Consider the following 23,589-nt stretch of genomic DNA (forward strand, 5'->3'; position numbering starts at 1 on the left):
TATAGTTTTATTCTTATTTTTAGTCCTTTTTGCCGTGTTTTTACATAATAATCCTTGTTTTGCGTGTTTGTGAGTAAGTTTAGAGAAATGCATGCTTTTAATAGTTTTCTTGTCATTTTGTTCATTTCTCGACTATTTCTCTTGATTCTTTGTTTCCTTGATTTGTTTTGTAGGTATGTTGAGTTTCCCGAGGTATGATCACCAAGGAGAAAGCTCAAGCGCATTCAAGAAAGTTGATGCAGCAAAGTTCGGGATTTCGAAAACAAAATTCAAGCTAGCTCCGCGAGCTCCAGAGCTTTGGAAGTTATGCTTTAGCTTGAGGCATTCAAATGCTTGGAAGATAAAGGAGCTTCCCTTCTCGTCAGCATCGCCTCGAGTGCACCAATGATAGGGATGCTCGGGAGCGCGGAAATTGATCAAGCAAGTGAAGGAGGCAAGGCCACGAGCACCGAGCAGGGGTGCGTGCATGCAGCAAAGGGGGTGCGTGCGCGCAGACCCATCTGTGCGCGTGCGCGACCTGGTGGTGCGTGCGCACCAGGTACCTTGCCCCCTTCGCTCGTTTCTTCTGTTTATACCCTTAAACTTTTCCTTTTTGGGGGGGACGACTTAATTTGTACTTGACACATATTTTTCTAGATAAAGTAGAGAGAGAAAGTAGAGAGAGAAGCTTTAAGGTTACTTGATTGTACTTGAATTTGATCCTTGATTTTAATTTGATATTGGATTTCTTCTTCTCATCAATGAAAGTTTGTGAGATTTCTTTCCTTTGAATTTACTTTTATTGCGATTTCTTTTCATCTTTGAATGTTTAATTTGAATTTCATTCTTTGCTTTAGAATTTGTTGAGTGATTGATTTTCTTCTTGATTAAGCTTGAAATGAATGTGTTTGTGATTTAATTTTTTTTGTTTTTCAATTTCACCATGATTAGTGAGTAGATTAGTTTCTAGGGAGAAGGGGAAGTATGCTAAATTGATGATTTTTACTAGTGGATGATCCTTGATTAATTGAATTGTTACAGTTAAATTTGTTGACATGGTTGTGCATGTGATTAATTAGACTAGGAGTGATCAACCTATAAGATTAATCTAGATTGCATTGCAAATTTCAATGACATGAACCCTTGATTTGAGAATTGCTTTAATTGATTGAATTTGATTGTGATTTTCTTAGTTAGCCATTCATAGTGAACTCTAGTTTGGTTTATAGGAGATAGCCCTTGAATTCCTTTGATTGCAACTATTGTTTGTCCTTTGCAATCTTTGAATTGATTGAGTGATCCTTCAATTAGCATAATCATTGAGCTTGCATGTGGAACCTATATCCCTAGTGTTTAGTATATTGAATTTCTCGACTTATCTAGTTTTCTCGATACCTTAGTTACCAACCACATCTTCCCACAATCTTCGAAGTAGCTTGACCTAGGATATAACTTGCACCTACTCATTCCTTTGGGTTCGACCCTGGACTTACCATATACTCGTATTAGGTTGGTCGAGTGTTTATAAATTTTCTTTAGCTCTAGGAAAGGGTAGAAAACAACCTACTTTTCCCTATGTCAAAAATGGCGCCGTTGCCGGGGAATGATATTGGTGCTTTGTTATAGTTGTTGTATCTATTTCATCTTTAATTGAAAATACAAAAAGATTTTCTTTTAGGCTACACTTGTAGCCGTGCTACTAACCATTTCTATTGAGATTTTATGCATAGAGCACGTGGTCGTTCACTAGTGCCATTTGATCCGGAAATTGAGAGAACTATTGCAAGGTTAAGGGGTGCTAGACGATCTTTGAGCCCTAGCATTTGAAGTGAAGAAGAACCACTACAAGAGGAACAAGCAAGAATGGGAGAAAATCCAAGGGTGGCGTTGAAGGAATTGGGGATTCCCGGTGCATATAGATTTCAGAGTGGGATTGCTCCACCTACAACATCGGCAAATAACTTTGAAATAAGACCGGCAATGATCACTTTGATAGAGAGGCAATAATTTAGTGGGGCCAAGCATGAAAGCCCACCAAATCATCTCAAGGAGATTGAAAAGTATTGCAATACTATCAAGGTGAATGGAATCTCCCAAGAATTCATCCGCTTCAAGCTTTTTCCCTTTTTGCTCATAGGGCGTGCCTTGGAATGGCTAGACAAGGAAGTGACTAAGGAGTTTCTATCCCGTTTCTATCCACAAAAGAAAATGGCGGAGGCTAGAGCTTTGATTCAAGGTTTCAAGCAAAAGCCTAGTGAGAGTCTCTATGAAGCATGGGAGAGATATAAAGAGTATCAAAGAGAATGTTCTCACCACGGAATTCCTACTTACTAAATTATTCAAATCTTCTATGGAGGCCTTAGTCCTCAAGGAAAGTCATGTTTAGATGGAGGAGCCGGAGGTCCTATCATGAATAAAATGGAACAGGAAGTAGTAGACATAATTAAAGACGTGGTGAGGTACTATAGATATTGGCAAGATGGAGAAAGAGAGTCAACTACCAAGAGTAGCTCTTCGGTGTACTCGGTTGATCATCTAAATGCAATCAACAATCTATCCTCAAAAATGACAAACTTGGGGAAGGAGATGTCCGCTATCAAGGCGAAGTTGGAAAGTGCTACCTACCAAGTTTCAAGTGTTCCCTCCCAATCAAAGGGGAGAGCGAGGTATGTCTTCTAATTCTCAACCCCCTCCCTCTTCTAATAACATGGCTAGTGGATGCTTGTTTTGTGATGATTGTGGGTCGTATGATCATGATGTTTCTAGTTGCCCTCATGCATGTATGGATGTTTGTGATGATCAAGATGGAAATGTGAATGAGCATGTGAACTCTATGTCAAATAATCATGATTCTAGGTTTGAGAATCAAAGAGATCAATGGAATAGGAATTACAACAACCATGTCAATTTTGACAACTACAACCAAGGTGGTGTTAATAGGAACCATGGGAACCAAAATTCCTGAGGTAACTATAACAACCAAGGTTATAGAAGCCAAAATCATCACCAAAATTATGGTAATCATAACCAAGGGTATGGTAACCATAATCAAGGTAGAGGTAATTGGAACAATCAAAATAGGGGAAATTTTCAAAATAATTCTCAAAGGGGTCCCCCACCCGGTTTTGCTCCAAAGGCCAAAATGATAATTCCTATGTTCAATCCTCTTCTTCTTCTCATAGAACCAATTTGGAAGAAATCATTAAAAATCAAACAAAGTTGTTGAACAATTACATGGCCGCAAGTGACAAGAAATGTAATGAAATGATGACTCATAATAAGATGCTTGAAAACCAAATTTCTCAACTTGCTAATGCTTTGAAAGACCATGCTAGTCCTTCTTCTTTACCTTCCCAAGGCCTAGATCCTAAGAGACCGGTCAATGCTATTGTCACGAGGAGTGGTAAGGTTCTTGACTAGAGTTTGCCTAGGAAGAGTAAGACCAAGGAGGGCACAAAAGAGGTTTTGGTTGAAGATGAGAGAGATGGTGCATCTTTGAGTGAGGTTGAGATTGAGAAGCCTAGTGAGGTGAGAGTGGAGAAAGAAATTGTGAAACCCAAGCTTCCTTATCCACAAAAATTTATGAGACACAAGTTAGATGAACAATTTGGAAGATTCATTGACATGCTCAAGCAACTTCACCTTTCTCTACCATTTACCGAATTTGTCACCCAAATGCCTAACTACGCAAAATTCCACAAAGACATTTTGAGTGGTAGGAGGACTTGTGATGGTGTAGAGACGGTGAACTTGACCGAGAATTGTAGTGCAATCATAATGAACAAGATGCCACCTAAGCTAAAAGACCTTGGAAACTTTTCCATTCCTTGTGCCATTTATAAAATGCAAATTGAGAATACCTTTTGTGACCTAGAAGCTAGTGTTAGCCTTATGCCATATTCTGTTTACCAAAGACTTTAGTTAGGGGAACTCTTACCTACTAACATCACTTTGCAATTGGCCGATAGGTCAATTAAGTTTCCTAAGGGTAAGGTAGAGGATGTTCCTTTGAGGGTTGGAAAATTTGTTATTCCGGTGGATTTTGTGGTGATTGGGATGGACGAAGATGCTAACATTCCTATCATTCTAGGGAGACCATTCCTTGCCACTTCGGGTGCTTTGATAGATGTGAAAAGTGCTAAAATTTCACTCAAAGTAGGGGATGAGGTGATAGAATTTGACTGGAATGATAGTATGAAGTATCCAAGTTCTTCTTTAGAAAATTTCATGCTGATTGATTCTCTTGATTATGTTGTGTCTTCTATGCATGAGCAATTGCTTACTTCTAACGATGTTCTTGAGAATATTTTTCTGAATAAGGAAAAGATAGGGATTCCTAGCAAGGAGATGGCTTTGTATGAAGATATGCTCAATAGAAGGTTTGAGGATGTTGAAGAGCAAATGTGTATGAGCATTTCTAGCCAAGAAGCGTTGCAAGTGGCTACATCAAAGGAAGGTAAAGGTGTTCCAATGGTTGACCTCAAACCTCTTCCATCATACCTTAGGTATGAATTCTTGGGACCCAACTCCACCTATCCCGTGATTGTTAGCTCTTCATTGAGTGAGCGCCAAGCTCAAGAGTTGTGTGATGTTTTGAGAAAGCACCAAGGTGCTTTGGGTTATACCATTGATGACCTCAAAGGTATAAGCCCCGCTTTATGTACACATCACATAACCCTTGAGGAGGGTGCTCTACCTTATATTGAGAGTCAACGAAAGCTACACCCCCAAATGAGAGAGGTAGTGAAGAAAGAGATCACCAAACTTTTGGATGCGGGAATTATATTCCATATCTCAAGTTCTAGGTGGGTCTCTCCCGTTCATGTTGTCCCAAAGAAAGGAGGCATGGCCGTTGTCGAGAATGAGAAAGGTGAGCTCATTCCGACGAGGACGGACATGGGATGGAGGATGTGTATAGACTATAGACGTCTAAATACGTCCACCAAGAAAGATCACTTCCCCCTTCCTTTCATTAATCAAATGCTTGAGAGACTAACGAGGCACAAGTTCTATTGTTTTCCTGATGGTTATTCGGAATTTTTCCATATCCCTATCCACCCGGACGACCAAGAGAAAACGACCTTCACTTGTCCATATGGAACATTTGCTTATAGGAGAATGTCGTTTGGCCTTTGGAATGCTCCCGCAACATTTCAAAGATGCGTGATGAGTATATTTGGAGATATGTTGGAGGAGGAAATGGAAGTGTTTCATTTGAGGCATGTCTTGAAATTCTTGAGAAATGTTTGGCAAGGTGTGAGAAGGTGAACTTGATTTTGAATTGGGAGAAGTGTCACTTCATGGTGGAGGAATTCATAGTCCTTGGGCATGAGATTTCTGACAAGGGGATAGAGGTGGAAAAAGCAAAAATTGAGGTTATTGAGAAGCTTCCACCTCCGGTTAATGTGAAAGGAGTGAGATCTTTCTTAGGACATGCTGGGTTTTATAGAAGATTCATCAAGGATTTCTCGCTCATTACAAAGCCCCTCAATGATATTCTTCAAAAGGATGTCGAGTTTGTATTTGATGATAAGTGTTTGGAGGCATTTAATAAGTTGAAAAAGGCTCTAATCTCTACTCCTATTGTTCAAGCCCCAAGATGGGATTTACCTTTTGAGTTGATGTGCGATGCGAGTGATTCAGCAATTGGAGGTGTCTTAGGACAAAGAGTGGAAAAGAAGCTATATGTGATCTATTATATGTCCAAGACTCTAAATGGTGCTCAAAGGAACTACACCACGACGGAAAAGGAGTTTTTGGGTATTATTCATGCTTTTGAAAAGTTCTTTGTTATTTATTAGGTTCCAAGACCATTGTCTTCACGGATCATGCGGCTCTCAAGTACCTTTTTGCCAAGAAAGAATCCAGGTCTAGGTTGATCCGGTGGGTGCTCGAACTTCAAACTTTTGATATTGAGATTAGGGATAAGAGAGGAGCGGAAATGTTGTGGCGGATCATCTATCTCGTCTTGAAGATTCTCAAATTCGTGATGATGGTTCTCCAATTGAGGATAGGATACTTGATGACTTCTTATATGCTATTGAGGCAAAAGGAGCTCCCATGGTTCGCCGACTTAGTGAACTTTCTTGCATGTGGGGTGTTTCCACCTTCCTTATCTAAGAATAAACGAAAGAAGCTCAAGAGAGAAGCAAGACACTATGTGTGGGATTATCCCATCTTGTATAAGCGAGGAGTTGATGGCTTACTTAGGTGTTGTGTTCCAAACGAAGAGGTGCCTAGTGTTTTGAAGATGTGCCACTCGGATCCAAGTGGTGGTCATATGGGTGTTTCTAAAACCGCCACTAAGATTCTTCAAAGCGGTTTATGGTGGCCGCATCTCTTCAAGGATTCATGGGGTTTTGTTAAGACATGCGACCGTTGTCAATGAGTTGGGAATATCTCCAAGCGAAATGAGATGCTTCAACAACCGATTCTTGAATTGGAGGTATTTGATGTTTGGGGAATTGATTTTATGGGACCATTTCCCTCATCTTTTGGAAATCAATACATTCTTGTGGCGGTGGATTACGTGTCTAAGTGGGTTGTGGCCATTGCTTCCCCAACTAATGACCACGAGGTGGTAATGAAGTTGTTCAATAAGGTCATTTTTTAAAGGTTTGGTGTACTTAAAGCGGTGATAAGCGATAATGGTTCTCATTTTATTCACAATTCCTTTTAAAACATGTTGCGAAAGCATGGAGTTCATCAACGATTTGGCCTTCCATATCATCCTCAAACAAGTGGCTAAGTCGAGGTTTCCAATCGTCAAATCAAGTTAATCCTTGAAAAGACGGTTGCAAGAAATAGGAAGGATTGGTCGGACAAGTTGGATGATGCTCTTAAGGCCTATAGAATGGCTTTCTAAACACCTATAGGTACCACTCCATACCGCCTAGTCTATGGCAAATCATGCCATCTCCCGGTAGAACTCGAACACCGTGCTTTGTAGGCAATCAAGAAGATAAACTTTGATTTAGCAAGTGCAGGGGAGAAAAGGTGGTTAAATTTTCATGAGCTAGAGGAGCTTCGACTTGATGCTTATGATTGTGCTAGAATTTACAAAGCTCGTTCCAAGGAAACTCATGATAAGCTTATCGAGAAGAAAGAGTTTTGTGTTGGTGATAAAGTTCTTCTCTACAATTCAAAAATGAAGTTGTTTCCCGGAAAGCTCATGTCAAGATGGAGCGGTCCTTACTTGGTTAAAAATGTCTTTCCTAGTGGTGTTGTAGAGGTTTCAATGATGGAATCTTCATCTCCATTTAAGGTCAATGGCCATCGACTCATGAAGTATTTTGATGGTGCTTTTGTTGGCATTATTCACATATTGCTTATCCGACAACCACCTAGTGGAGAACGTCGAGTTATGACGTTAAATAAGCGCTTCCTGGGAGGCAACCCGTTTTTCTAACCCTTTCTTTTGATGTTTCCATTTCTTTCCATTTCTTTTATTTTTGAGAAATTTTCTTACATTTCCTTGTTTTCTTGATTTTAGGTACCTCGAGATTGAATCGATGATGATTTTTGACAATTTCGGTGTTTATTCGAGGTTTCTTGAGGTTGGTTAAACATAGGTGAAGGAGTTGTGGAACATACGCGCTCTCGTGTTCGCGTTTTCATAAATTTTTATCCATGACTGAATGATTTTTGAAATAATTTTGTGTGATTTTTCAGCACTCGATCATGACGCTTTTTAGTGCCGATGAAAGCACAAGCACGAGAGTGAGCTCAAAGAGCACAAATTTCCTCCCCAAGGCTTTGATTGGTGCGCACGCACCATAGGTTGTGCGCGCGCACCAAGGGGTCGAAATTTGGCTCGTTTTGGTGCAAAAATATCGAAATTTGAGCCCTCCCATGTCCCTACCTGGTGCGCACGCACCACCAGGCTGCGCGCACGCATTAGGTAGGTCAGGTTTTTTGCTTGTGTTGCACAATTCCGAGCAAGAAATTCCCCCCCCCCTTGCCTTGGCTGGTGCGCAAGCACAAAAGGGTGTGCAAGCACGCACCAGTCGTGGTAGCACCCCAACCCAAATCTTTCGTGCCCTTCCTCACATGACCCCCCTCATACCCCTTTTCTCTCTCCCCGATTCTCCCCTCATCTCACCCCTTTTCACTCCTTTCTCATCTACCTCTTAAACCTTTGCAAATTCACACAAATACACATTTTTAATCTCATTTCTTCACAAATTACATAAAACATAATCAAATCTTTTCAAAAACAACAAAAAATTTCAGAAATTTCGAGCTTGTAATTCGAAAATTGGGCATAAATTTAAAATTTTTGGAGTTTTAGTGCTTTGAACTTGACTTTGGGTGTTCTATTTAGTCTATATTCTTAAATTGTGCAATTTTCAAGTGATTTAAAGCTTCATTCAGGTATAATTTCTCATTCTCTAGTCATCTTCTTCCTCATTTTTGAAGCTTGAAACCCTTGGTTTTGCTTTCATGGTAGAACTCCATTGTTGGTTCTTTTAGCTTGTATTTTGTGTTGAATGATGTTATTGGATGTTAAATTGAAGCTTTCTCATGATGAATTTGTATACCTTGCTTGAATCCTTGAATCACCATTGTTGGTCATTTTCTCTCTCATGGGTATTCTATATGATAGTTTCATTTCTTTATAATTCAATGTTTTGGGATTAATTTGCTCATAACGATTCATGATTTGGTCTCTTGTGCCCAATTTTGCCTTTAATTCATGACTAGTTGCTTCAAACTTATATTTCTATATTCGTGGCATAGTTCATGTGTGACCAATTCTTGTTTCATTTAAGATCTTGATTCTTGAGCAATTTCTTATGAATGTTCTTGAACAATGATAATTGTTAATGAATTGCTCATGAATTGCTTTGCTTCTTGTAGATGGCCCCTATCCGTCATAAGAAGCGTTCTAGATCAAGTTCAAGCAAAGCTCGAGACGTTTTTCATTCTCCTCCCAAGGTGGTAGAAACGTATGGCATTGAATTCTCCAAAGAAATGCACTAGGATAGGTTCAAGCAACTTATCAAGAGGAAGCTTAAGTCGACAAAATTCTATGATCAAGAAACTACCAAATTACTTGGAATTGGTGATGACGTCTGCCTCCTTGCCGAGAGCCTCGGTCTTTTAGAGTTCTTGGATCAGTGCCCCTACTTATGCTAGGGTGACGTATGAGTTTCTATCATCCCTAGAAGTGGTCTGAGAGACAAGTGGTGAATCTTGAAGAACTTTGACCTTTCAACTATTCAACACTGATCATTGGTTATTGGAGTCAAAAATTTGTTCTTACTTTTGGTTTCCATGGGCCGTTGATGAAGACCATCTTGTCTATCCGGCTAATGGTAAAATGACTAGTGACCATGGGTATGATGAACTCAAGTGGTGGCGGCGTATCTCCGATGAAGGGAAATATGAGCCTCAAACTTCCAAGTCTGCATCAATCATTCATTCGGCTATGAGATACTTTAATCGTATTCTCACCTATGCCCTATGCTCCAAAGACTCTTTGGGAGCTATTTCCCGTGCGGAACTTTGTTGGTTATGGATTGCCGACCAAGAGTTGCACGAGATCGAGCTTGTAGATTTCACTCAACATTTGATCAATCGATTTCTAGACATCCGAGATGGTGTTTCGCTTTCGGGGCGCATCCAAATTGGAGGCATGATCTCTATCCTCACACTTTGCCTCAATGACTCATATAAAGATTTAGCAAGCTTCCTCCGATAGTCGATCCTCGGGAGAGGACACCTTCTCATTTCCTCAATTTTTACGCCCTTGTAAACAAAAAATTCATTGATCGTACCAAGAGGCGTAATATTTTCATATGGAAGGTATCCCGAGTGAAGGATTGGTTATTGATTCCGAGCAAGGAGGCTACAAACCGTAAGACGAAGACGGAATCTTTGACTCGGAGACCCCCAAGATGCAACATCGACCCCTCTCTTCGGAACAAGACTAATCATACAAGAACCGCCTCCAATGATGCTCTCTTGACGGACTTTAAAGCTTTACCCCCGGTTGAACGGGGAGGTACTCCTATCCCTCCTTCTACTTCTTCTTCTACATTTGATTTATCTACTATTCATGCCAAATTATATTCCATCACCAATGTCTTTTTTTCCATGCCTTTAGGGCAAGATTCGTCTCTTAGCTATGATTTCCATGCTAATCTAGTGTATGACTTTCATGTGAGGAGGGGGAGATTGACCGTTACTTGAACTATCCATACCTCCCGGGCCAACAAGGACCTATCGCTCAATGGGAACCCTTTGACCCATCCATGGGAGCTAGACCTTGTTACCCCTATTGGGAGGGTCCTCATATCCATCCTAGTGCTATTGTTGGCACTACCCCGGACACTTACGACTATAAGCGGCCCGGTGGTTGCGATTATACTTATGATCCCGCGAACCCTATGCCTTTCCCGAACCCCGAGACTTTTAGTAGGTGGGGAATATCGGGCGAGCCGATTTTGGATGATTTTTCTCATTTCTTCGCGATAGATCGTGCTAGGAGGGAGGGGAGGTTAAGGGGAAAAGCTCCAATAGAGGTGAGTGAAATGGCTAGCTCGGTTCATGTTTTAGAGACCGGTGAGGGGAGTTCTCACTCTACCCCTTACCATAGTGCGGAGTGAGACTATCGTGACTTCCCCCCTTTCTTATGTGCTTTATATGATGTTCTCTGTTTCCTGTATGTTATTAAGTTTAGAGTTTGGGGGATAGTTCATTTCGCGCTTGGGGGTGATTTATGTTGTTTGTATGCTTCACCGTTTCCCCCCTCGCTTTTGTAGTTCACTCTTGGTCTCTTTTGCTTTTGGTATTGATCATTGTGTATCTCTTGCTTCTCTGATGATGATGATGATGTATTTCTGATGATATCTCTGTCCAGTTCTTGGTATTGTTGTTTGTTTCACTGATTTCTATCTGATGTGTATCTCTGCTTCTTTATGATTATGCTTCCTGATGATGATTGTTTGATGTCTTGTTTCCTGACTCTGCTTCTATCTAATGATTCTGTTTCATGATTTTGTTACTTAACCCTATTCCTGATGCTATCATATATTACTTTTCCCTTAGTTACATACTTTTTTTCCCTTTTATTTCTTTCTTTTCTTTTGTATTGAACTTACTAACATTTTTCTTTGTATATAGTCTATTTTCTTTCTCACCTTGCTTCGTCGCTTATGCTCTAGATATTGGTGCTTCATTAAGGTGCTCTTTCACTTTGTTTGATGTAGCATAGCTTCGACGCCCGGTGAGATCCTTCTAATTTTCTTCTTTTTATTTTCATTTCTTGGATGCTTAGTTAAGGTTTAGATTAGGAGAAGTTGAACGGTTCGAGGATGTTTTCTTTTTAACACCTTAGTGTGTTGGGGAACATTGGCGTTGTAGTCGAATGTTCACTTGTTTGTCGATTGGGATTTATGTGTTGTCTTACTTCCTTGATGCATTTCTATTTCTCCTTTGCTTTTCTATTTTTTTATCTTTTTCCTCCTTTTTATATTTTCTTATGGTTTTCCTTTTTCTTTTTGTTTCCTTTTTCTCTTTTCTTCTACATTCCTTTTTGCATTTTTCTTTCATACGTTTTGATTTTAAACTTTCCTTTTCTTTCCTTTAAAAATTAATTAATTAATTAATTACTTAATTAATAACATGTTTTTGAGGCATTTCTTTTCTTTCCTAATAATTTTGCTTTTGCTTTGGACTTAGTACCACTTGGACTTGCACTTTAGGCTATCATTCTTCCTAAGAACAATGGTTTGCACGGTTTGAGAGTATCTTTGGTTGACTCTAGGATAGAACATGCTAATGTAGTCGTTTAGAACCGGGACCTTGAAGCCGGATTCTTTTGTTTTTGAAAACTCGCAATCGTTCCCCTTTGGTGAATTTGAAACTTTTAGTGAGTTTTTGCCACATCCTTGTGAGGTTTCATTGTTTTCAAGCCTTCTACAATTACTTGCATGAGCGGCATGGATCCTTGACTATCACGGACCTAATCATGAATCTTAACTCATAATTCTCAAACACGAGACCGAACCATCTAGGGAGGATAAAGACATCTTTTCGGGGTTGCAATTTTTATTTTCTAGGATAACCTTCTTTATTTTTAGTTCTTGGGTTTACATTTGCCTACTTACCAACCATTTGAGTTTTTTCCCTTCTTTTCAAGCCACATCTTTAGAACTTTGAGCCCTTTGTTTCTTTTTGTTCCATTTTTGGTTTTTGTGAAGCAAATGATCATGTTCTTTGAAATTGTAATTTATGAGTTTGAATATTGGTTCTTATTGCAAGCAAGCTTGTGTTTTGTATATCTTGTGAATAATGGCAAGTGAATAAATGAAAAAGTCATCCATAGTTAAAAGAGGCGAGGACAATGAATAAAGTGAAAAATGAAAAATTGAAAAAATGAGAAAAAGCAAAGCAAATTCAAACAGATTTGGCAAAAATTGTAAAAAAAAGTGAAAAATGAGAAGTTCAAAAACATTTTGATGTAAATGTTTCTTCCTATTTTACGCATTCAGGACAATGCTTTGTTCAAGCTTGGGGGAAGCGTTTTACACTTTTTGTATATATGATTGTGGTTATAGCTTTGAATAAGCTTGGGGATTTTAGTTTGTTTTTTTTTAGTGACTACTTGGTTTTGGTGTTGAGATTTGGCCAATCTTTGCTTCACAACTTAGGTGTACCACCAAATTCGGAATTTTAAGCCTACCCTTAACCTTTTGCCCTTACGTTACAACCTTTGGGAAAGCCCTTTTGACCTAGTGGTTGAGTCACATACCGAGGGAGGGCATTATGAGTTAAAGCCTAAGGAGAAGGGATGCAAAGTTAAGATGTTGAGAAAACCTCAAATCTATTTCTTTTCCGGTTCCTTCGAGGAACTATAGAGATGCTTGCTAAAAGAAGATTTGAAGCCAATTAGGAAAACGTGCTAAAATTGTTTTAAGATGAAAGTGAATTGCGTTTTGGTAGTTCTCTATAATTAGCATGTCCTATGTTACAATCAACCCTCGATATCTTGGAACGTGTTTACCATTGTTATTTTAGAAAGTTTGATATCCTGTCGTGTTTTGACCATGTGCAAAAGTCCATTGTATAAGCACCTCTTTTCCTTTTAAGTTTTAACTTTCTCTTTTCTCTTTTTATGCTTTGCCTCCTTTTACTAAAGAGTTATGGGTTAATCTCTTAGAAAACCCTTACGGGAGCATTACTCGTCCTCTAGAGCGATCTAGAAGTTTAAATGGCCTGTCAATTGTTGCTAAAATTAACCGTGATTCCTACAAAAGTGAGTTAGTTTACATTCTTTTATTCTCTAATCTTTCTCGTTTCTTGCTTGCCTAAATAATGTCATCATCTTCCTTTAAGTTTGATTTTGTTTTGCTCGAGGACGAGCAAAAGTCTAGCTTGGGTGAATTTGATGAGTGTCATTTATGGCACTCTTAGGCTAGGTTTTCTTTGTAGTATTATGCTCATTATTAGCCTTTTATGTCGTGTTTTTATATAATAATTCTTGTTTTGCGTGTTTGTGTGTAAGTTTAGAGAAATGTGTGCCTTTGATTGTTTTCTTTCTATTTTATTCATTTCTCAGTTATTTTTCTCGCTTCATCGTTTCTTTGACTTGTTTTGTAGGTGTATTGAGTTTCCCGAGGTTTAATTATCAAGGAGGAAGCTCGGGCACATTCAAGGAAATTGATAGAGCTAAGTTCAAGAATCCTAACATGCAATTCAAACTAGTTCCGCATGTTTAAGGTCCTTGGAAGCAATGCTTTGGTTCGAAGTGTTCAAATGCTTAGAGAATAATAGGGCTGCTCTTCTCGCGAGCATCACCTCGAGTGCACCGATGAGAGGGATGCTCAAGAGTGCGGAGATCGATCGAGCAAGCAAAGAAGGCAAGCCACGAGCACCACAGCAGGGGTGCACATGCGCAGGCCTCACTGTGCGTGCGTGCAGGCCCTGCTGTGCGCGCGTGCGGCTTGGGTGGTGCGCACGCACCAGGTGCTCCGTCCTTCTTCGCTCGATTTTCTATTTATAGCTTTTGACTTTTCCTTTTCAAGGGGGGACGACTTATTTTGTACTTGACACTTATTTTCCAGAATTAGATGAGAGAGAAAGTAGAGAGAGAAGCTTAGGATTACTTGATTGTAATTGAATTTGATCTTTGATTTCAACTTGATATTGGATTTCTTCTTCAAATCAATGAATGTTTGTGAGGTTTCTTCCCTTTGAATTTACTTTTATTGCAATTTCCTTTAATTCTTGAATGTTTGATTTGAATTTTAATCTTTGCTTGAGAAATTGTTGAATGAATGATTTTCTTCTTGATTAAGCTTGAAATGAATATGTTTGTGATTCAGTTTGTTTTGTTTTTCAATTTCACCATGATTAGTGAGTAGATAGTTGCTAGGAAGAAGGGGAAGCATGCTTGATTGATGATTTTTGCTAGTTGATGATCCTTGATTGATTGAATTGTTGCAATTAAATTGGTTGACATAGTTGTGCATGTGATTAATTAGACTAGGAGTGTTAAACCTATAAGATTAATCTAGATTTCATTGCAAATTTCAATGACATGAACCCTTGAGTTGAGAATTGCTTTAATTGATTGAATTTGATTGTGATTTTCCTAGTTAGCCATTCATAATAAACCCTAGCTTGGCCTATAGGAGATAGCTTTTGGATTCCTTTGGTTGCAACTATTGTTTGTCCTTTGTAATGTTTAAATTGATTGAGTGATCCATCAATTAGCATAATCATTGAGCTTGCATGTGGAATCTATATCCCTAGTGTTTAGTATATTGAATTTCTCGATTTATCTAGCTTTCTCGATACCTTAGTTACCAACCATATCGTTCTACAATCTTCGAAGTATCTTGACCTAGGCTATAGCTTGCACCTACTCATTCCTTTGGGTTCGACCCTTGACTTACCATATACTCGTATTAGGTTGGTCGAGTGTTTATAAATTTTGTTTGGCTCTAGGGGAGGGTAGAAAGCGACCTACATTTTCCCCTACGTCATTAGGGAAGCTCAAGATGCAAGGAAGTGGATGCTCCAAATTCTACCTCTTGTAATCTCAAGCCGTGCCCTCATGAAAGGTGGTGTTGAACCCACCAAAGAGTCCGTTTAAATCTGCCATGTTTAGTGTTGATCATCATCATATGTGTGCTCTCGAAGGCCCCAATTGCAAACTCGCGAAGCTGCGAGAAAGTCAGAAGAAACCCAGAAAAGAGCGGGAGCGGAACCCTCTTGCACAACCCTCTTGACTCATGTGCGGGTGTCGCTCGATTCCTTTTTTGCACCTCTTATAAATACCCCTTTTTAGCTGATTTTTGTATAGAAGTTTTAGACATAATTTTGATCATAATTTTAGCTTAGTTGAGAGTTTCTCTCTCTAGTTTTAGAGTTAGTTTAGGAGTAGATTTAGAGAGAGAAAGTGAGAGATTTCAATGCTGATTTGAGAGATTGATGATACAAGGGTGACAATTGTGTTGAAGATCTTTTCTATTATCAATGAGCATTTCTAACTCTATCTCATCTTATTGTGTTGTTTAGATTCATGTTTGTGTGGTTTGATTTTGATGTTTGATCTTCATTAGTGTAATTGTTCTTCATATTTTGTTGATTCTTGATTTCTTTAGTTGTTTGTTGATAGATGATGATTCTTGAGTTGTTGTTTGGCTAGGAATTGGGTAAAACTTGTATGATTGATTGATTGTGATTAATTTGGGAATTGTGTTGATTGATTGTTCAGATTAAATTGATTAATGTAAGTTTGTATGTGTGTAATTCGATTGGGCCTTAAGAATTATGCTAGATTGCATTGTAATTGCTAATGACACGACCAATTGATTTAGGAATTGCAATTATCGCTTGGTTTGGATTGTGATTCTCTTAGTTTGTAATTCGTAGAGATATCTAGCTTAACGATTAGGAGATAGCTCTTTGATTCCAATTGATAGCTCTTATCATTATTCTTCACAACCATTGATTGGCATGATCTTCCCAAGTTGTTGCAATTGTCATGATTACTTGTTGATCCCCATTCCTAGTGCTTTATTTGTTTGGTTGTTTGTTTTGTTAGTTGTTAGTGTTACCTCTTTACCTTTGGCTTCAACCAATCTTAGGCGCCTAAATTGAAAGCACTTAAACATAACCGTTCCTTTGGGTTCGACCCTTGACTTACCTCTATACATGTATTTAGGTTTGTTAAGTGTTTATAAATTTAGTTTGACTGAGGAAGGATTAGAGAACGACCTAGTTTTCCCCTCGTCACCCTGTTCAGTATTTTAATTAATTTAGTAAGACATTACGATGAACCATTCTAATTTTGGAGTAATTTAATTCCATGTAATTTTATCGCTCCGTTTCTGTTTAATTGTTGCTTAGGATTAAATATTGAGTCCATTCGATTATGAGAATATCCAGAATAGGGTATCAAGACCAGTCTTGGATAAAGAAACACTTATTAAGTGAACATTGAATATTATAATTGAAAACTATCCCTAATCAAGGTCATTTAAATGATGGACGATTAATGACCACTTGATATTAGTGTGTAGTTTGCTTTATAGCACCGTTTCTTGTGCTACAAGGACATAATTGTCATAAATCATTTGCAAGGTAATGGACCTATGAGATTACTTTAAGAGATTTAAAAATCGTCATAAGTATACTTCTCATTATGGCTATCGGAACCTCTTTCCTCGTCCATGAGTATTGTGAGTTCTCTTGTTTGAGTACTAGTCCGTTTTGATGTTAGTCAAACGTCTGCCATACATGGAGATTATAACGCCAACACTCCGGCGGCTAGGTCCTCTTAGTAAGAGAAGCTGACAGTATAAGACTGGGAATGTCCCCCTCCTAACAATAGGGAACATGTCTTTGTTGTTTACGAGGCCTCTGAAAGAGCGAGACTATAAAATGCATGGCCGTGCTCAGATGGATTTTTAGAAATCATCTGCTTATTGACATTCGAACTTAGATTTCGAGAAACAATCCTGAACGTAATAAGGATGACGAATAATCTTACCTTATAGTTCATGAAGAGACATTAAGTGACATAGAAAGTAGGCTATACACAAAAACCGCACTTGTACGGAAGGACAAGTGGGAGATTGATAGGAATGGTGTCCTTCGAACAAGTGTATTATTCCGATAGAGGGTTAGGAATTATTAGAAAGCTAATTATTCAGTGAGGTCAAGTGATCGGAATGCCTGGTTGGAGGTCGATTCCGATGAGTAATATAAATCAATAATAAATATTACAGCTTAATCTTGACTGAACCCTTCAGGTCACAACCAAGCAACTAATGATCTGATACTATAAATTAATCCAGAAGGAATTAATGAGTCGCTCAAGTATTATATATTTAGACGTCGGATATCGAGCTAGGAGCGTCGAGATCGAGCGTCGCAAGTCGATTCGAATTAATAAAAGACGAGACGGTAAAATCTATAATTAATCAACAATTACAGAAATACCCCTAGAATCGGAATGCCCCGAGCAAACCGAGTGCTAGGGGAAGTGGTGCTAGCATGCGCATCGCACCAAGCCGAGGATGCTAGGTGCGCATGGCTAGGCAGCTGGCGCATCGCTAACAAAGGTAGCAACACCAGCCACACACAAGCACACCAGCAACCCGCATTCCATGCGAGGCTTTCTCTGCGAGTGTGCGTGCTGGCACACAACCCAGCTAGCATGGGGGAAGCACCATAGCGCACCACGCCCAGCAACAAGCAGCAAGCAATGCTTGCTAGGCTGACGCGTGATAGTGCTAGCAGCAGCGCCCAACAGCCCGCATTAATGCGAGACTTGCTTGCGCTCGCTACTGGCCCATGCGACCAGCTGGCAGTCCCAGCTAAGGGCCAAGCAGCAAGCTGGGCACCCTGGGCGCCCAAGGTTGGCAGCGCCAGCTGGCGCGCCTTGGTTGGCTCCGGTGTAGGCGGTTGGGGATCCTTGGGGGGCAAGGCTTTTGGTCCCCCCCCTCCTTGTGGTCCTCACCTACCCTCTTCCTCTTTGTGACACTTGTTGATTAATTATTGCCTTGAGTTTCTTTTTATTTTTGATTTAAAAATAAAATGAGAAAATTGATTTTATCAACTGTCCCACATTGATGGGAGAGTGGAATTCTCTTATGACATTCTCTATAAATACCCACCTTAGGAATTGGAGAAAATCACTTGAGTAGGAACTCAAAAAGGCATCTCCACTTGAGAGAAAACCTTTAAGTTCATATAATACTCAAGTAGTATTTTGGTCCGACTCAACTAAACTTCGAGTAAGAGACCGATCGAGTCGAGTTATGGGTGGATTCCGTAGGAGGTCTCTACACTTACAAGACTTGGCTTTTGAAGTAAGAGCTCCGGTGTGTGACCGAAGCACTCGACAAGGGTAAGATCGTCTTTTCTCTCTTTCTTGTTATTTTATGTCATTTAGTTATAATAATTGTGAGCGGGTCTTAGGGTCAGGTTTAGTTTTTGCGTTGAGTTAGACTTACCGAAACTCAACAAATACAACAAGGGTAAAGAGAACGTAGTTGCGGATGCTTTAAGTCGTAAAGCCACTCATGGACTGAATGCCTTGGTAGTGGCAAACAAACTGTGTAGGGAAATGAGCAAGCTAAACCTCGAGGTAGTGCCACATGGAACGTTAGAAGGAATGCTTAATAATTTCAGTATCAAACCACCAATATTTGATGAGATTAAGGAGAACCAAGCAGGAGATGTGAAATTAGATTGCATAAGAGAGAAAATTAAATAAGGGAAGGCGATTGATTTCAAAATCCATGGTGATGGAAGTATTATATTTAAGGGGAGGTGTTGTGTACCACAGAAATGTGAGGTGTTAAGGAAGTAGTTGATGGAAGAAGGGCATAATACACCTTATTCAATACATCTAAGAGGGGATAAGCTTTATAAGGACTTGAAAAAGGTGTATTGGTGGCCTAAGATGAAGAAGGAAGTAACACATTTGTAGATAAGTGTCTAATTTGTTAGAAATATTAGATAAAACATAAGAGACCTCAAGGAACAGCACAACCACTCGATATCCCGGCTTGGAAGTGGGATTGTATCTCGATGGATTTTGTAACTAGTTTACCTAAGTCTAAGAATGGGAATGATATCATATGGGTTGTAGTGGATAGAATTACCAAATCAGCAGTGTTGATAACAATGAAGGAGACATGGAAAATGGAACAACTTGCAAAGGCTTACATTAAGAACGTTGTGAGGCTACATGGAGTTCCTAAGGATATCGTTTCTGATAGGGATTTTTTGTTTCTTTCAAAATTCTGGAAAAGTGGCTAGGAGAACTTTGGTACGACATTAAAGATGAGAACAACATTCCCCCTGCAACGGATGCACAATCCAAAAGGACTATACAAACCTTAGAGGATATGCTATGATCCTGTGTATTAGACTACCAAGGTGGATGGGAAGATAACTTAGACTTGGTAGAATTCTCTTACACTAATAGCTACCATGCAAGCATTGGCATGGCACCATTTGAGGCCTTGTATGGAAGGAAGTGTAGAAGTCCACTATAATGGTGTGACATTAGTGAGACGATAAATCTAGGTCTTCAATTGATAGAAGAAACAACAAAACGAGATCCAAGCTGCCTAGAATCGACAAAAGAGTTACGCGGATTTGAAGCATAGATTAGAGGAATTCTAAGTTGGTGATATATTTTTACTTAAAGTTTCACCAATGAAGAGAGTTATGAGATTTGGGAAGAAAGGGAAGTTGAGTCCTAAGTATATTGGACCACATGAGGTTTTGCTTATAGGTTAGTGTTCCGGGTACGGATCAAAGGTCCAGGCTGGCACGGGTTGGGTCCGGTTGATAACCTGCGCAAAGCAACACACGTAAACTTCCCTCGGGGGTGACTCGAGGAACTCCCCTCCGATGCCTAAGTTAGAATGTGTTTAGAGAGAGAAAGTGTACTTATGTGTCTAACCTCTTTTGCATTGTACTTTATCCCTTATTTATAGGTGTACGATCTCCTTTGTTGAGAGTCTTACTTGGTCAGCCTGCTGGCAGACTCTGCCAGGCTGGTGAGGCCCTCAAGGCGTTCCTCCAGCGGTGATTGCGCACCTCAAGAGTGGAGCTAAGAGCCTGGTGATAGCTCAGCGGGAGTTGTCACGTACAACTAGCCCCTCAAGAGGTAGTATGAGGTTACTCGTGCCGACTCTTGTCTGGATGCAGCCGTCCTCTCAAGATGGATTCAACTAGGAGGGAATAACTCATTAGGAGCTATCCCATACTACTAGCCCGTTAAGAGGTGGTATGAGGTTACTCATGCCAGCTGTTTTGAACGTACACTTCTGTTAGTGCTGCTCAATAGGTCGTCTGACTAAGTCTTCTTACATACCTCTAGCCCCTCAAGTCTCGAGATTGATTATACAATTTTGAGGCTTAAGGTGATATGTAAAGTATGGAAATGAGGTGTGCTTCCATGTGATGACGATGCTTGACTTTGCTTAAGGGAGCTTTTCTTGCTCTCGCTGAAGTCTAAAAGATAGTAAGTCTGTAGGGAGGAATGTCGATCACTCCCGCTGAAGCTTGAGAAATGATGAGCTTGCAGGGAGAAATTTTGTAATACCCCGTATTTTTAAACGTATTTTTTATTTAATTAATCAATTAGTATTCTCTTAAAAAGGGTATTTTAGTATTTTATTTTACTATTTTAATTTTGGCGCCAGAATTATTTTAAAACTCAATTATTATTATGGATTTTGGATAAGATTTATTATCCATTTATTTTATTAAAAAACTGGATTGTTTATATATATTTCGGATATTTTATTTAAACAAAATTATATTTTAAGAGAGCCGAATTTCCTAAATAATTAACTAGGAATTTTCGGATTTTCTTGGAATAGAAAATCTGAATTTCTTAGTGAAATTAAATAGTGAATAATTGGTATTTTCCTAATTAATTATTTTATAAAAAATATATAATTTACACAATCATTTTTCATCCTTAAAATCTAGCAAATATTTCCCTAAAACTATAAGCGGAGGTCCGAAAATATGAGCATAGGTATGCTCAATATTTTCGGCCACCATATGCTAATTTTTTGTTAATTATTTTTTTAGTTTTATATTTTAATTATCTTCCTCAAATTCCTTATTATCTTAATTCCTATTTTCCGTCTCACAAAGATGTGACCATCTTATTTTCCTACCTTATATCTTCCTTGATTATTCTGCAAGTAATCTCATTTGCCATATTATATTTCATGACAACACACCTTCCTTAAATTAATTATTCTTAGTTACTTTAATATTAAACTTTCCATAATTCTTTAACTCTCTTCTCCTAGTAATTTCCTTAATTCTTTTTACCATAATTCTTTCTACATTCTCCTACCATAATTCTTTCTCCAATCTAAAGGTCCAATGTTATTTCTTCTAACCCGATTTGTGGATTTGCTAGCCCACACTATAGCCCAATTTATAACCCAATTCAAAGCTCAAGCCATACTCCAAATTACAGTGATTACAACCCAGTTTACCCAACTAAAAATCCTACTACACTTGGCCCAGTTATTGAAGTTTATTGAGTGGATGATAAGACAAATTTTATGATCCAGATTATAATCTTTCCAATAAAGACTTTGATCATGTGAATTCTGATTAAGTGGTTGAATTACTTTTATATGTTTTTAATAAATGTCTTAAGTGAAGTGTTTTCATGGTGTATTCCTTTTAATTTTCAAGAATGGTATGAATAACCATGAATTTAGTCTTTATGAGGGGAAAATAAGCAATCCGGTTCCAAAGTAAGCAAGGTCCTTAGAAAATTCACCAACATCACGCAAGTGGTGAACCAAGGAAACCGTCATTCTAACTCGAATTCTGACAGTGAAACCTTTAAAAGGATAGCCGCAGCTAAACCACCTGTGTTGTTTAGGTTAAAAATACCCTCTATATGTAGACCAATGCCACAGCGACACGTGTCCACAAGCTCAGCGCTCAATGAGCCAATTAGAGCATAACACGTGTCACTCAATGATAGAAGGGTGAAAATGGGCTCTAAGCCCAGAACCCTAGAAACCGTAAAATAGTGGGAAGCCAATCTACTTAGGTTAAAAACCTAAAAGGCACATGTCATAATGCTCTATAAATACTGATCATTTACATCAGTTCAAGGGCGGTTAATTCATCCTCCAAGGGCAATGCCCCCCACAATTACTCTCCCTTCTCTCTACTTTGTCTCTCTAAAATACATTCTTTCGGTCACTAACTTGATCATCGGAGGTGGACCTCTGCTCTCCCGGGGGTCCGTTGTTTTGCAGGTGACCCATCCGTTCGAGTGTTGCATTGCAGATCTGTCTCCCGTGGGACGTACACGCCCTCCATTCGGGTACGTACAAAAAACTCTAAAACATTTGGCGCCGTCTGTGTGGAGACACAACTGTAATGGCACAACGGTTAGGGGTGGCAATTCGGGTCAGTGGGTCGGGTTTGGGTCAGATTTCGGGTCGATTTCGGGTTATGCTTAGAAACAATCAAAAATAGTGTAAAACTTAATTTTATTACGAAATATGAAATTTTGGTCAAATCGGGTCGAATTCGGGTTATTCGGGTTCGGATCAGGTCGAGTTCGGGTTTCTCTCAGTAACTTCGGGTCGGGTTCGTTCGGGTTATCGGGTCGGGTCAAGGATTGCCAGCCCTAACAACGGTGGATCACCTACTCAAGAGGGAGAGCCTCCTTTAGGAGGTAGCAGGCGTCATGAGGCTGGATGACAAGTACATCAGGTGTCATGAGGCCAAATGTCGAGAGTCAGACGGTCAAAAAGGCATGTCAGACTAAGTCATGCATCTTTTATTCTCTCAATGGAAGGTCAAAAGGCAATGCCGTTTGATCTAAGTTGGGGGATGATACATTAGGGCTAGTATTAGGATGGATGATGGGAAAGCCGCATGTACAAGTTGGCATCATTTCATCATCCATCTACAAGCGGCATCATCTTGATGTCAGATCATCATTATTCATATATATTGATATATGAAAAGCCGCATGCATATAGCATTTGTGGGGGAGATCGAGAGCCGCTCATTCATGCAAAGTGGAGCTTCATTTCCGAAGCCGGAACCTAATCATTTTGATGGCTTATCATTTAAGAATGAGCACAAGCGGCTAATATGCCGACTTATATAATGGTAGTCAGGTGGCACATAGAAAGTGGATGCCTGATTGATACAACCAGCCATGCAACTTATATAACAGCCGTATGTACTCCACTATTATTATAGTGAGCTTGCACATCATAGTGCATACAGCCGGCTGCCATCATCTTGTACATAAGTGCATACAGCTGGCTGCTTTCATCTTTTACATTAGTGCACTCAGGCAGCAAGGGGCTGTTTCTTGCCTCAACAAAGCCGGCTACCATGGTTGCTTTGTTCAACCTCAAAGCCGGCTGCCATGGTTGTTTTGTTCAACCTCTAAGCCGGCTGCCTTGGTTGCTTTGTTCAACCTCAAAGCTGGCTGCGTGGCTGCTATATTCATCAATGCTCAAGCCTAATTGGTTACATGAGTTTGCATTGTTGTAGTACAAGAGATACAGCCAAACTTGCAAGCTATATATTCTTATTATCATATCATTATTATGATTGTATAAA

The 23,589-nt window shown here is 39.4% G+C and overlaps 1 non-coding gene across 1 annotated transcript; it reads right to left on the reverse strand.

The window, feature by feature from the left end:
• Positions 1 to 2,194: 2,194 nt before the first annotated feature.
• On the reverse strand, positions 2,195 to 2,300 carry LOC145587007 (small nucleolar RNA R71). Its single transcript, XR_014101074.1, has one exon. It is a non-coding gene; the product is annotated as a small nucleolar RNA R71 (small nucleolar RNA).
• Between the last annotated feature and the right edge of the window lie 21,289 nt (positions 2,301 to 23,589).

The sequence above is a fragment of the Chenopodium album genome, chromosome 16 (assembly GCF_948465745.1).
Source record: "Chenopodium album chromosome 16, dcCheAlbu1.1, whole genome shotgun sequence".
NCBI classification, from domain to species: domain Eukaryota; kingdom Viridiplantae; phylum Streptophyta; class Magnoliopsida; order Caryophyllales; family Amaranthaceae; genus Chenopodium; species Chenopodium album.